The 14,712-nt window shown below is 42.9% G+C and overlaps 1 protein-coding gene across 4 annotated transcripts in view; it reads left to right on the top strand.

The window, feature by feature from the left end:
- Window positions 1-14,712, top strand: part of FANCL (FA complementation group L) — a 133,172-nt gene that overhangs the window by 116,500 nt on the left and 1,960 nt on the right. The gene's annotated exons all lie outside the window — the stretch shown is intronic.

Genomic DNA, 14,712 nt, shown 5'->3' with positions numbered 1-14,712 from the left:
CAATGCCTAGAATCTATGCCCAAGGAGCTCAGAGGCTGGGTGCAAAAGCAAGGTTGTAAGAGCCTTATGCAAGTTTTGGAAGTGTCTGAGGCTTATTTGGATGCTAGGGGTTCTGCAGGGGAAGTTAGGGTAGTTCCTTCTTCCCGAGGTGAGGTAGGGAAAGAGTCTATACCTACCAATAGACACACCATTCCCCAAAAGCCATCCTTTAGGGAAATGAAAACTCCTGAGCCCGGGGGTCCCGCACGTAGGGAGGGTCCCAAATGTTTCCGCTGTGGTAAAGTAGGCCATGTACAGCAGAACTGCCAGGTTAAAAAGGACCTGGTGGCTTTGAGGGGGACGGACATACCGGAGGGGACGGGATCCTACCTTACTCAGGTGTCAGTAGGGGGGCAGCTGTCCGTGGCTTTGGTGGACACTGGCGCTGACCAATCCATGGTGGCAACTCGACTCTGGAAAAAAATCTTTCCTGATGATCAGAAGGGAGCCGGGTCGATTGCTATCAGATGTATTCATGGAGATAGTGTCCAGTATCCTCTCAAGAGCACCACGATCTTACATAAAGACAGGGTTTATAGTTTGAAATTGGCAGTAGTGCCGGAAGCCCCATTTGACCTTATATTAGGCCGGGACTGGGGGGGTTTAGGAGAATACTTAGGGAACAAACAAGGATGGGTGAACACTCGGTCGCAAAAGCCCTCAACCTCGGCTGAAGGAGAACAATTAGGAGAGGTATTTCCTTTCCAAGAGGGCGTGTTCCGTAGATACCCCCAGAGACATGAAGTCCCTAATAAAGTAGGGAAAAAGAAGCAAAAGCACCAGCGAAGGCAGGCTCTGGGTCAGGTATCAGCGAGCCAGGAGATCCCCACCCTTCCTAAGGAAATTATGATGATGTTCCCCACTTTTGCTGCGGAACAGAAAGCAGATCCCTCTCTGGTGGAGGCCTGGCAACAGGTTGCTGAGCCTAGGCAGGGTAGACAGGCCTTTAAGATAAAGGGAGGGCTACTCTACCACCAGGAGGTAGAGGGTATAGGAACCTCGGAAGAACAGTTGGTGGTTCCAAGAGGGTTTAGGAAGGTCGTTCTTCACACTGCTCATGACCATCCCTTAGCAGGGCATAAGGGGGCAGAGGCCTCATTGAAACAGGTTAGGCGTAGGTTTTTTTGGCCAGGGGTGCGGCAGGATGTACTGGACTATTGTACAGCTTGCCCTACATGCCAAAAATTGTCCTTAGGGAAACCTCTTCGAGCACCTCTAATTCCTATCCCTAGAGTAGCTGACCCCTGTAGTAGATTGGCTATGGATATCGTGGGACCCTTGGAAAAAACCCCACGGGGATACAGTTTTATTCTAGTGGTGATGGATGTAGCCACTAGATTCCCATGGGCCTTTCCTTTAAGGAAGACGTCATCTGCTGCCATTATGAAGGAACTCACAGGGTTATTCAGTATGATAGGGTTCCCTCGTGAGGTTCTCACAGACCAGGGCAGTAATTTCATGTCCAAGGAAATGCAGGACTATTGGCGAGGGTTTGGAATTAGGCCCATTCGGACGTCAGCATATCACCCTCAGGCTAACGGACTGGTCGAACGCTTCAACCAGACCTTAAAACAAATGTTAAAGAAAGGCTTAGATGGGAACATGAAAGATTGGGATTTATGGGTGCCCTTTGTACTTCTAGCTTGCAGGGAGAAGGTTCAAGACTCACTAGGAGTGAGCCCATTCGAAATGTTATTTGGGAGGAATCCTAGGGGCATTTTGGATGTATTAAAGGAAGGGTGTAGTCCCTCAGAGGATGCCGACACCAACTTAATATCCTACATGACACAATTGAAGCACCGGCTAACGCAGGTGGCGCAAATTGGCAAGAATAATCTAGAATGGAGCCAGAGGAGGCAAAAGATTTATTATGATCGGAAGTCCCGGGAGAGACATCTGCAAGTAGGAGATAGGGTGCTAATTTTGGTGCCTACTGACCCACATAAATTCTTAGCACAGTGGAAGGGTCCGGCCACTGTGGTAAAAAGATTGAATGAGGTGGACTATCAGGTTAGAGATGAGAAGGGACGGGAGCAAACTTACCACATCAACTTGCTCAAGCCCTGGAAGGACAGGGAAACTTTAGCGCTGATAGCACAACGAATCCAAGAAGAAGATTTTGGGCCCCAGGTGGCAGACCTTGCTCAGGAAGAAGGGGTCAATGTAGGTACAGAACTCTCTGACGCCCAGGTGCAACAGGTAGGAACATTGATTAAGACCTTCGAAGACGTGTTCTCTGCTACCCCTGGGCGCACTGAGGTGGTGGCACATGAGATCATTACTACACCGGGTAAGATAGTGCGGGTCAAACCGTATAGGTTGTCGGAAGAAAAAAAGAAGCTAGTACAAAATCTAGTGGACGAGATGTTAACCTTAGGAGTCATTGAGCCCTCACTTAGCCCATGGTGCAGTCCGATTGTAATTGTACCCAAGGCAGATGGGTCCCCTAGATTTTGTATAGACTTCCGTCAACTTAATGAGGTCTCACAATTCGACGCTTTCCCCATGCCACGGGTGGATGAGTTATTGGACTGTTTGGGACAGGCCCAATACTTATCCACACTTGACTTAACGAAAGGGTACTGGCAGATACCCTTAATGCCAGATGCTAGGCCCAAGACAGCCTTTAGTACTCCTGCTGGCCTATTCCAATTTAGGCGCATGCCTTTTGGACTTCATGGCGCTGCTGCAACATGTCAAAGGCTAGTCAACGAGGTGCTGCGGGACCACCATCCCTACGCGGAGGCATACCTCGATGATATTGTCATCCACTCGAGTAATTGGACTCAGCACTTGGAACATGTTGCGGCAGTCCTGAGGTCATTAAGAAAGGCTGGCCTAACGGTCAATCCCAAGAAATGTTTTCTGGGACAGAGGGAGGTAAGATACTTGGGCTATGTGGTAGGCCGGGGTCAGGTGAAACCACTAGTGGACAAAGTCCAGTGTATTAAGTCCTACCCCTTACCTGTCACGAAGAAGCAGCTAAGAGGATTCTTGGGGCTTATAGGCTATTATAGAAGGTTTATTCCCCAGTTTGCTACCAGAGCGGCTCCACTCACGAACATGTTAAAGAAAGATAAATCAGATACCTTATACTGGGAAGCGCTAGGACAGGAGGCCTTGGAAGACCTGAAAGGATGTCTCTGTTCAGAGCCAGTTCTAAGGGCTGTTGATTTCTCTAAACCCATGATCTTACAGACTGACGCTTCCACGAGCGGATTGGGGGCTATTCTCAGCCAGGAGGTGCAGGGAATAGAACACCCAATCCTATATCTCAGTCGTAAGCTTCATGACAATGAAAGAAAGTACGCCACAGTGGAGCTAGAATGCCTAGCCGCAAAGTGGGCTATGCAGTCCCTAGTTCACTACCTAGAGGGCCAGGAATTCACATTGGTGACAGACCATGCAGCTCTCAAGTGGTTAAACACGATGAGAAACAACAATGCTAGGCTGACCCGGTGGTACCTTGCCCTCCAAACATTTAGATTCAATGTAGTACACAGGCCAGGTCATTTAAGCACTAATGTGGACAGGCTTTCCCGTTTGCAGGAGAACCCGGAGGAAGTTAGACCATGCCCGGGTGGTCATGGTTTAAGGGGGAGGGTATGTCACAAGCCCGAGTCCATTGCCGGCCTTGTGCCAGGAAAGAGTCATAAAAATCACTCCCTGAAACTAGTCCGGGCTGACCATGTTATCCCTGATAGACAAGAGCAAGATCAGGAAGCACAGGCTGTGTTTAAACCTGAGGCAGAACACAGCCTGATGGAAATTGTTAAGGGCTCTTTAAATCCTCCATTTTGTGTCAAGCTGGCTAAGCAGGGGAAAAGGAAAACACAGCTGAAGGAAGTTCAGCCCCGGAGTAGGGCTGGGCGTGGTACAACAGCTTGGCAGCATTTAGAGGGCTGGCTGACCAAGAGGAAGGGAGACAGAGGAGAAGCTCTCAGGTGGAAGGAGCCTCCAGGTCCCCCTGAGAGCAGGGACATTGAAATGCTGGACACAGAATCAGATGATACAATCCTGCTTAATCCTGAAGGAGAACCTATGGATTGCAACTCTTTACCAGAGGTGGGAATCTTGGAAGAAATGGAAATTAATTAATGTGGAATTGTTTTTTTTTCCCTAAGTTTTGTTGAATGATTCCATTTCTGTTGAACATAAGGATTTATCTGAAGTATGCTAACTAAGGGAATGTATGTTAGCCTAAGCTGTGTCTGCATGAGAAGTTTTTGTTTTTTTTTTTGCTTATCAAGAGTGCTGCTCTAGGAGGCACTGTAGCAAGTTCCTTTTAGGAACTGGGAATATCCTGTGAGCTGAAGACAGGATTTATACAATGCCAATTTATTGAATAAGACTCTGAGAGAGTCAAGGACTATTATGAGACTCTGCTACACCTGGGACATTGATAAAGAACTTTGGCACCGATATCCAGACCAGGCTGGCTACTAGGATATTTTGTTTGTACTATTTTTTTTGCCAAAGATCTTTTTGGAGTATATTTTCTTTTGATGCATTTTCCTGAGAATTGTGAATTGAACAATAAATTTGATTTTCATTCCTTAACTTACCTGTGTGAGGCCATTCTGATTAAACTCATAGGTTAAGTTCTGCACAACAGGGACTTCCTCCATTTTGGGGAAGCACGCTGGGGAGAATTTTTGTGAGCGTAGGCCGGTTACTGCAAGCCATAAGGGCCGGCCACGCTACAATATATATAAATAAAAGCAGTTCCTGCTTTGATTTTTCAATTATACCATTTTCTTAAATACTGCGTTTCAACAAGGATTCAGTGCAGTTTACAATAAGATGTCAATCAGTGATGAAGAAGAAATCCTCACTAACTGAGACCAAGATGGTGTCAAGGACAGACGCACTGCATTGAGCTCCCACCCCAATGGGAGTTTGAATGTTCACCAAAATTTACCTTAGGGTTTTCTCTTGTTCTTGATCGGGAAAGCGGAAGGGCAGTGTACGGCCAGGCCCTCCAGCGGCCGGGAACATCTAGTGTATGATTCAGGCGACCCTTACCAGAGCTGTTGTACACCCCGTGTTGGATGCAGTGTCAGCTTTGGTAGGAACGCCAGACCCAGCCGGTGGACCTCAGTATCGACTGGGTCTCCTTGATCCTGGATCAGGGGCAAGCTCCTCTCCAACCTGGAAGCAAGAGCCCAGCAGATATGGAAACAAGTCAATCCTCCCAAGAGGAAAGGACAGCGTCTACTTCTAGAGGAGCAGCAAGGGGAAAGTTGTTGGTGGAGGTTCCACCTGCTGGAGCCGATATCAATACCCTTCAAGGAAGCTGAAGGTACTCCTTTTTGAAGTGTGAATATCTGCTTTGGAGATAGGATTAAGCCTGTTATAGTCAATATGGACACACTATGGAAAACTATTGAAGTCATGGACTCCAAACTGAAGACAGCAGTGACAGTTTTGCGAAATAATTGTGGAGCTATCAATTCCTTGGTGAACACTCAAAGAGAAATGCTATGAGAACACAGTGAGAGTATGAAGAACAGCTTAATTGAATTAAAACTTTAGAAGTGGAAATTATTAGAGAGAGGTTATATATCCAGAAAAAGTTAAAATTCATTGAAAATAAGCAAAGGAGAAATAATTTGAGAACGTTAAATTTTCCAAAATCTCCAGTTGTGTCAGCTGTTGAAATGGTGTGGAGATATTTGAGCTATTGATGATCCCAATAGAGAGTTTACCATGTATTTTGAAAGCTCAATATCTGACTATTGGAAATAAAATGGGGAGTTTTACTCCCACTGATATGGCTGGAGGGGTTGGTGGCGATGAGATGAATCTAACAACTTTTCTGGAGAATTCCTTGGAAATAATTACTGAAAGAACTACTCTTATAGTAATGTTTGCCTTGGAATATGTTAGGGATTTGATACTTTGAACCTATTTCAGACATATTAACGAGCAATTTCTCGGTTCATCAGTTTGTTTGTTTCCTTATGCATCTCAAGTGACACAGAAGGAACATATTAATACTCAAGATTCTATTGTTTGATGCCCTCTTACTTTTCTATAACTGTTGTACCTCAAAATGAGGCTAGTTATCACTGTGATAATAACTTGAAGGCACATACATTATACCTTTAATCTACATTTCATTATTCATGATCACTGACTGAAATCTTTTATTTATTGATTAATTAATTTAATATATTGAAAAACAAGCATACAATACATGAATACATTGAGAAAAACCACAATATCTTTTATGGTGAACGATGTCACTCAACTAAAAAATGTGATTATTTAGCCCAAACTTTTATAGAGACCAAGGGAAAAAAAAATCATAGAAAGAAATTTTTACTTATTACTAAAAGGACAGCACTGGATAAACAAAGTCAAAGCCAAAAAGTCATTAATAGTCCTAAAAAGTTTAATTACAATAAATTTAAATGGATATAAAAATATATTTTTACTTGACTCAGAGGCATTGGTAGTGGACTGCTTCTTGTAATAACTGGTCCAAGAACCAACAGGAGGGGAGCTATTTTAGTTTTGGTCCTTAGTGGAATGCAAGGCATAGTACAAGAGGTTACTGTGTTGTGTCTGCTAGGAAACAGTGATCATAATGTGATCAAATTTCAGCTGATACCTGGAGTGACATCACAAATGAAATCTACTGTAGTGGCATTTAATTTTCAAAAGGGTTACTATGAGAAAATGAGAAAAATGGTTAAAAAGAAGTTAAAAGCTTCAAAGGTTAAGACTGTAAACCAGACTTGGATGTTATTTAAAAATACCATTGTGGAATCCTAGACCTGATGTGGGCATCCACAAATGGATCTGATGTCTTCTGGGTAAACACAAAGGCAGATCGCTTTTACAGCCAAAGATACAAGCCCAGAAGTGTGAAGTTGGATGCATTAGTCCAACTTTGTCCGGAAAAAGTGCTCTTGTACAAGTTTCTCCCGTGGCTCATGCTAGGGCGAGTCATCCGGGGTTAGTAATCCTAGTGGTGCCCAGTTGGCCCCGCAGATCATGGTATGTGGACCTAGCTTGCCTCCAGAGGGACGAAGGCCTCAGACTGCCGGTCCAAGTGGATCTCCTCACTCAAGGACTCAAAAACTCGAGCAGTTTCGCCCAAGAAAATTTGTAAAGCAGTTACTTGGTCTACCCCTCATACCTTTACCAAGTTCTAAAGGATGGATGTAGCAGCCAGGAAAGACACCGCTTTTGGAGCCTCCACTTTAAAAGCAGGCTCAGCAGGCCCACCCTAGAATCAAAGGTCTGCTTTGGTACATTCCTAGCATTCAGGACCATTAGACGCATTGCACTAGAAAGAAAGATTAGGTTCTTACTTTGATAATCTTTCTTATAGAGCCCCATTATCAGTATCAGTTAAAACCTTTATCTCATCAGCAGTTGTTCTATTCTGTTGAACAAAGCCTATCCTGTTTCAAACTTTAGGTGATTCTATCAGTAGATTTTTCAGAAGTCTTTTAGTCAGATTTTGAACCTTTATGGCACTAGCCAAATGTGTTTTCTGGCTTTCATGACATTTTAAATAATTGTTTCCATTCAATCCATTTTGTACCTAATTTTCTTCTTCATTAAGGCTTGCTTTCAAACATACCATATATATTCACCACCTTGGATGAATCTCTCTATAAAGATAGTTAATAAATACTTGTAGAAGTTGAGAAATTTTGACCTCAAAATCCCATCAATGAAATAGGCTTAGCTTTAGTCATTCTCATCAATGCCATAGCATTTAGGTTTACGGAAGCACCATAGACAGACTTAGGCTGTGCTGAACTTGTCTTATACAACAGAGCTAGTGCTATATCTGGTACTGGTGCTGGAAGAACTCCTAATTCAGGGTGAGCTTGTTGAAATTAAAAAGAAGAGGTATAGAATAGTTGTGCAAGTGAAACTGGGAATGATAAAAAAACAACAACCATGATTGTTTAAAATCTGCAAATTTTCTAGCTGTTTGAAAAATTGTGCTGAGCATATACTTTGAGAGGGGAAATTTGCATGGAGTCCTGGAGACAGCTAAAAGCCATTTAATTGGTTGATGGCTCAAACAGTGTTTTTCTTAGAGGAAATTTAGCTGAGACAATGTGAAAAGAGCTGGTGAGTGAAATTCTGCTTCTTTTTTTTTTTTGGGGGGGGAGGTTAAAGAAAAGCAGGTATGTATATGGAGAAATTCTAATTCCTAAATGAAAATTTCTCCTTGCATAGGAAGGATGAGTGGTTTGTGAAAATACATTTTGCTTTAGTGAACTTTCAAAGTTAAGATCGAGACATTTATCAGTGAGGGATAAACATGTGGAGGGGCATAATCAAAAAAAACGTCCAAGTCCCCTTTTGGCCTAAGGCCTTAAACGTTGACAGAAGAAGCAGGGAAAATGTCCATTATCAAAAAAAAAAACGTCCAAAAGGAGGTTTTTTTAAATAATGGCCTGCCTCTACGTTCAGCTGTTTAAATGCCCAGACCACCACTACGTCTAAACTTATACCATATAATCAACCTAAAAAACGCCTAAGCCCCAAATGTCCAAAACAAGGGCTTTTAGGCGAAGGAGGAGCCAGTCCTTCACCTAAAAGCTGGATTCTGTAACCGGTGTCTGTCAAAAACAAAAGCGGTTACTCAAGAGGGTTCAGAGGAGAGCGACACTTCTGATAAAAGGTATGCAAAACCTTTCATATGCTGAGAGATTGGAGAAACTGGGACTCTTTTCCTGGAGAAGAGGAGACTTAGAGGGGATATGATAGAGACTTACAAGATCAGGAAGGGCATAGAGAGAGTAGAGAGAGACAGATTCTTCAAACTTCTGAAAAATAAGAGAACAAGAGGGCATTCGGAAAAGTTGAAAGGGGACAGATTCAAAACGAATGCTAGGAAGTTTTTCTTTACACAACGTGTGGTGGACACCTGGAATGCGCTTCCAGAGGGCATAATAGGGCAGAGTACAGTACTGGGGTTCAAGAAAGGATTGGACAATTTCCTGCTGGAAAAAGGGATAGAGGGATATAGATAGAGGATTACTGCACAGGTCCTAGACCTGTTGGGCCGTCGCGTGAGTGGACTGCTGGGCACGATGGACCTCAGGTCTGGCCCAGCGGAGGCATTGCTTATGTTCACACACACACACACACACCCGACATCTTGCCCCGTGGCACCCCCGACCTCCCCAACTATGATTGGGCAAGAGAGAGCCCAAGCCTTCATGCCCCGCGATCCCCAACCCCCCTGCCGAGTCTGATGCGGCCACAAGGTAGCCCAAGCCCTCCTGGCCCTGTGATTTCCAACTCCCCTCCCCCCCCATGATCCGGCCAGGAGGGAGCCCAAGCCCTCCTAGCCACACGACCCCCACCCACTATCCCCCACTCCCACTAAAATACGGGCAGGAGGGATCCCTGGCCCTCGACTCAACCCCCCCACGACTGCCCCCTGAGCCCCCGATCGCTTCCCCCGCCGACCCGCAACCAAATACCACCTCCCATACCTTGAAAGCGTTGGCCAGATGGATGGGTGCCAAGCCCATCTGGCAGGCCAGGCGGCTCAAACCCCGCCCACAGGTGGAGCCTGGGCCAACTAGAATAGGCCCAGGAGCCTTAGGCCCCATTAGGCCCAGGCCTTAGGTTGCTGGCCTGCCGGACGGGGGATGGAGGGTTGTGGGGGCCGATCGGGAATTCGGGGGGGGGGGGTGAGTCGAGGGCCTTGGATCCCTCCTGCCCATATTTTAGTGGGGGTAGGGGCCAGGAGTGCTTGGGCTCCCTCCTGGCCCCATCGGACTCGGAGGGGGGAGGAGGGTTGGGTATCGCGGGGCAAGAGGACTTGGACTCCTTCTTGCCCCAATGTTGTCGGGGGGGGGGAGGTGATGTATCGCGGCAGGAGAGATTGGCTATCTCCCCTGCCGCGATGCGATCACTCCTCTACACGAACTGCTACAACCCGTGGCAGGAGAGATTGGGCATTTCTCCTGCCGCGGATCGCGGCAGTTCGGGTAGAGGGGTGATCACATAGCGAGAGGGGAGATGAGGCATCTCTCCTGCCGCGATGGTTGTGGTGGGTGGGGTGGGTAGGTTGCCGGGCTGCTGAACTGATCGCGCCAGCCGCCATCAGCTCAGCGGCCCCTTTTTCGGCACTTATACCTGTTTTGACTTGGTCTAAATCAAAACGTATAAGTGCCAACTAGGCAACCTGTCAAATGTTTTGGTTATACGTGTTGTACGCCTAGGTGTAGGTCGTCCCACCTCCCGCCCACCACCCGTCCTTTCCCCTCCTCTAAAAACTCCTCTTTTCTCTCTGTGCGTTTAGAGGCAGGGGAAAGGCCTAAGCTGGTTTTAGATGTCTAAAACCAGCTTTGATTATGGGTATTTGGACGATCAGGCTTTTTGATCGTCCAAGTAGCCATTTAGGCCACTTTTTAGACGTTTTTTTTTATTATGAGCCCCATACTGTACATATACAGTAAAGAGCAGGTGGGTCTGTTTGGGGGTGGGGCACCTAGGAGGATATGCTGTTAGTGATCTGTAAACTGCCTTCAAAATCGTTCATATTACCTGTTATAATATTTTATATATAATATACTGTGCTTTGTGGTTAAAATTTGATGTTTTTTTAGTTCTTATTGTAAACTTCACTGAACAGTGAAGTATTGTGGAATATAAATAAATTTATTATTATTATTACCTGAAGACTGGAATATGGCCAATATAACGCTAATTTTTTAAAAAGGGTTCCAGGGGTAATCTGGGAAATTACAGACCAGTAAGCCAGGTAAGATAGTGGAAACTATTATAAAGAATAAAATTATGGAACATGTAGACAAAACTAATGGGGCAGATTAAGCATGGATTCAGCCAAGGGAAGTCTTGCCTCACCAGTTTGTTTCATTTCTTTGAAGGCGTGAATAAACATTTGGATAAGGGGATTGAGATTGATGTAATGTATCTAGATTTTTAGAAAGCTTTTGACAAAGTTCCTCATGAGAGACTCTTGAGAAAACTAAAAAGTCATGGATAGTGTAGGCAGTATTCTGTTGTGGATTAGGGTCATTCTGTTTCAAGTAGTCTAATTTTAGAAAAGTGCCCTACCTCACCATCACAGATTTTGATGAAATTTTGTATGCTGAATCTTACATGGCCCAAACAAACTTTGGTAAAGTTTAAGATCTGCCAGTGGAATACTTGTGGAGATATAGCTCTTTGTTTGATACCATACCACGACCATGTACAGTATCCCTGCACAATGTTGGCAGATTTGAGTCAAAATATTTCCTTGGCCATTGAAGCAAAACCAATGAAACGTGGCAGTCTTATACAACTTTTTATGATCTATTCAATGGAACTAATGCAAATTTTCATTTTTTGAAAATGAGGTATATAAAAAGCCTCAAATTGGGCTGAAAAAATAGAGTGTGCTCAAAAAGTTCAAAGTTTTAGTCTTCTGTGGTTCCTATAATGAAGCTATCCCTATCAAAAATTTTGTCTGTTATTTTGTGACATGACTTTGTTTTCAAATTTACAATTTCAACTTATTAGCTAACATAATTACTTTCTATTAGAAAGAGCATGTTTCACACCCCCTGAAAAAGTTGCTTTTGTTTTTCAAGGCAAGCAAACATTGCCTGAAAATAAGGGTCAAAGTTAAAAAAAAAATGCTATAGACCTACAACATATCTTTCAATGTTTATGATACATATATAATTGCATTATGCTATACATATTTGTTTGATACAGCAGCTAACATCAGTTCTATAAATTTAGGAAGCTCTGCATGGGTTTATTATGTTGTTTTTTTATTTAATAAGCAGTACATGAGTTTAGCATATTTCTATTTATCATTTGTACTAGGTAGACAATATTATTGAGAGAATTTTATTTTGTCTCTAAGCCTAATATATTTTCAATAATTTTTCCCTTTTAGCTTGTGCAGGGAATATTGTTCATGGTTGTATTATAGTATCAAAGTGCTATATCTCCACAAGTATTCCATTGACAGATCTTAAACTTTACCAGAGTTTGTTTCAGTCATGTAAGATTTAGCATACAAAGTTTCATCAAAATCCGTGATGATAAAGTGGGGAGCCCTAGACTGCTTGACATGGAATGATCTATTAGGAACTGGTTATTGAACAGAAAACAGAGGTTAGGGTAAATGGCCATTTTTTTTAAATGGAGGAGGGTGAATAATGGTGTGCCACAGGGATATGTACTGGGTCTGGTATTGTTGTGCAATACAGAGAAAGTTCTCTCAAATAAACATACAAGCTATGAAATATAGAAAAAGAAAATATACTAAAGATAACTCAACCTCTTCCTTAGACCCCCAATATAATTAACCCCTAATTATATTGGGGCCTAGAAAATACAGAGGACATCATATAGGAAAAAATATTTAAAATAAAGGTAGGATCTGGTATTATTTAACATATTTATAAATGATCTGGAAATTGGGATGAGTGAGATGATTAAATTCGCAGATAACATGAAACTTCAAAATAGCTAAAACACATGCAGACTCTGAAAAATTGCAAGACCACTTTAGGAAACTGGAAAATTGGGCATCCAAATGGTAGATGAAATTTAATGTGGACAAATGCAAAATGACACATACTATAATAATAATATAATATTATAATATAAATATAATAATAATAATAACAGTTTATATACCGCAGTACCGTGAAGTTCTATGCGGTTTACAAAAGATTAAAAGACGTTACAAATTGAATGAACTTAAGAGGTGAAGGAAAGTGGTTAATGGGTCAAGAGAACTGTATTGAGGAGAAAGAGATATACGGGTCAGCTGTCTAGATATTTCAGGAACAGATATGTTTTTAGGCGTTTCCTGAATTCCTCTTTAAGTAGTGGGCGATAGCAATTGTTCTAGATCTTTACCCCATAAATGCTGCCTGATGTGAGAGAAGGTGTTCATGGTGTTTTTTCAGTTTACATCCTCTAACTGGGGGGGAAACGAAGTTCGAGTGTGAGCTTCTCTTGAGTCTGTTGGCTGAGAAGGAGAAAAGGTCAGTTATGTATTTAGGGGCTAATCCATATAGTACTTTAAAGCAGAGGCAAGCAAACTTAAACTTTATGCATGCCTCCATCGGCAGCCAGTGCAACTGCCGGTAGTAAGGTGTCACGTGATCAAATTTCTTTAGTCCGAAGATTAGTCTGACCGCTGCATTTTGCATTAATTGTAAACTTCGCATATTCTTTTGAGAAATTCCTAAATAGGCGATGTTACAGTAATCAAGTTGACTTAGTATGAGGGATTCTGAATGCTGGCGTATCAAAATATGATTTGATGGATTTAATCTTCCAGTGAAAAAAACCCTTTCTGACTAAGGAGTCCACCTGGTCTTTCATGGTTAGGCATTGATCCAGAGTTATACCCAGTATCTTCATGGTAGACTGAATAGGGTAACTAAGTTTATTGATGCATAGTGGTATTTTGGTGTCAAGCGGGTGTGGTGAAGCAACAAAAAATTTTGTTTTTTCTGAATTAAGTTTGAGCTTGAAGTCGGTCATCCATTTGCTCCATCAAATTTATAGCTTCTGATGCTTTGGGAATAGTTTCCGAGATAGAGTTAGCAAATGGGATGATAATCGTAAAGTCGTCTGTGTAACTGAATAATTTTATCCCCAGCTGGGTTAATTGCGCACCCAGTGAGGACATGTAGACATTGAAAAGCAGTGGAGATAGCGGTGACCCTTGTGGCACACCGGATGGATTGCTCCAGGTATCGGAGAGATCATAATTGAAACGTACCTAAGTACGGGACATAAGGAAGCCACAAAATCAGTTCAACACCTCATCCCTGATACCAATAGCGTCTAGGCATTATAGTATTTTCCCTTGGTCTACTAGATAAAAGGCAGAGCTCATATCAAATTGCATGATCAGGGCGTTGAGGCCCTTGCTAAACAATAGACAAAGATTATCTAGGGTAGCCGCAATTACTGTCTCCGTACTGAATAAAGGTCTGAACCCGGATTGAGTTTCATGTAGGAGAGAGAACTGATTGAGATATTCCATCAATTGGGTGTGTACCAATCCCTCCATGATTTTTACAAAAAATGGAATGGATGCTACTGGTCTGTAGTTGGTTACTAGAGCTGATGATTCTTTACTATTTTTTAGGATTGGGGTTATTATTATGTGACCGTTGTTAGTGAGGAACTTCCCGTTTTTTAGGTTATGGGCTAAGTAGTGTAGCAACGATAGTTTAAATGCTAATGGCGCCGCTTTCATAATTTCCGGGGGACATGAGTCCAGAACGCAAATTTGCAGATAACATGAAACTTCAAAGTAGCTAAAACACATGCAGACTCTGAAAAATTGCAAGACCACTTTAGGAAATTGGAAAATTGGGCATCCAAATAGTAGATGAAATTTAATGTGGACAAATGCAAAATGACATATTGGGAAGAATAATCCAGATCATAGTTACCAGATGCTAGGTTTCACCTTAGGAGTCAGCACCCAAGAAAAGACCTATGTGTCATTGTAGACAATATGCAGAAATCTTCTGTCCAATATGTGGCGGCAGCAAAAAAAAGCAAACAGGATGCTAGAAATGATTAGAAAAGGGATGATAAGTAAGACTGATAATACTACAGTATAAAGCCTCTATAATTACCTTGAATATTGTGTTCAATTCTAGTCACCATATCTCAACAAAGATATAATGG

Source organism: Geotrypetes seraphini, chromosome 3 (assembly GCF_902459505.1).
Source record: "Geotrypetes seraphini chromosome 3, aGeoSer1.1, whole genome shotgun sequence".
NCBI classification, from domain to species: Eukaryota; Metazoa; Chordata; class Amphibia; order Gymnophiona; family Dermophiidae; genus Geotrypetes; species Geotrypetes seraphini.
This window is presented reverse-complemented; position numbering and strand designations above follow the sequence as displayed.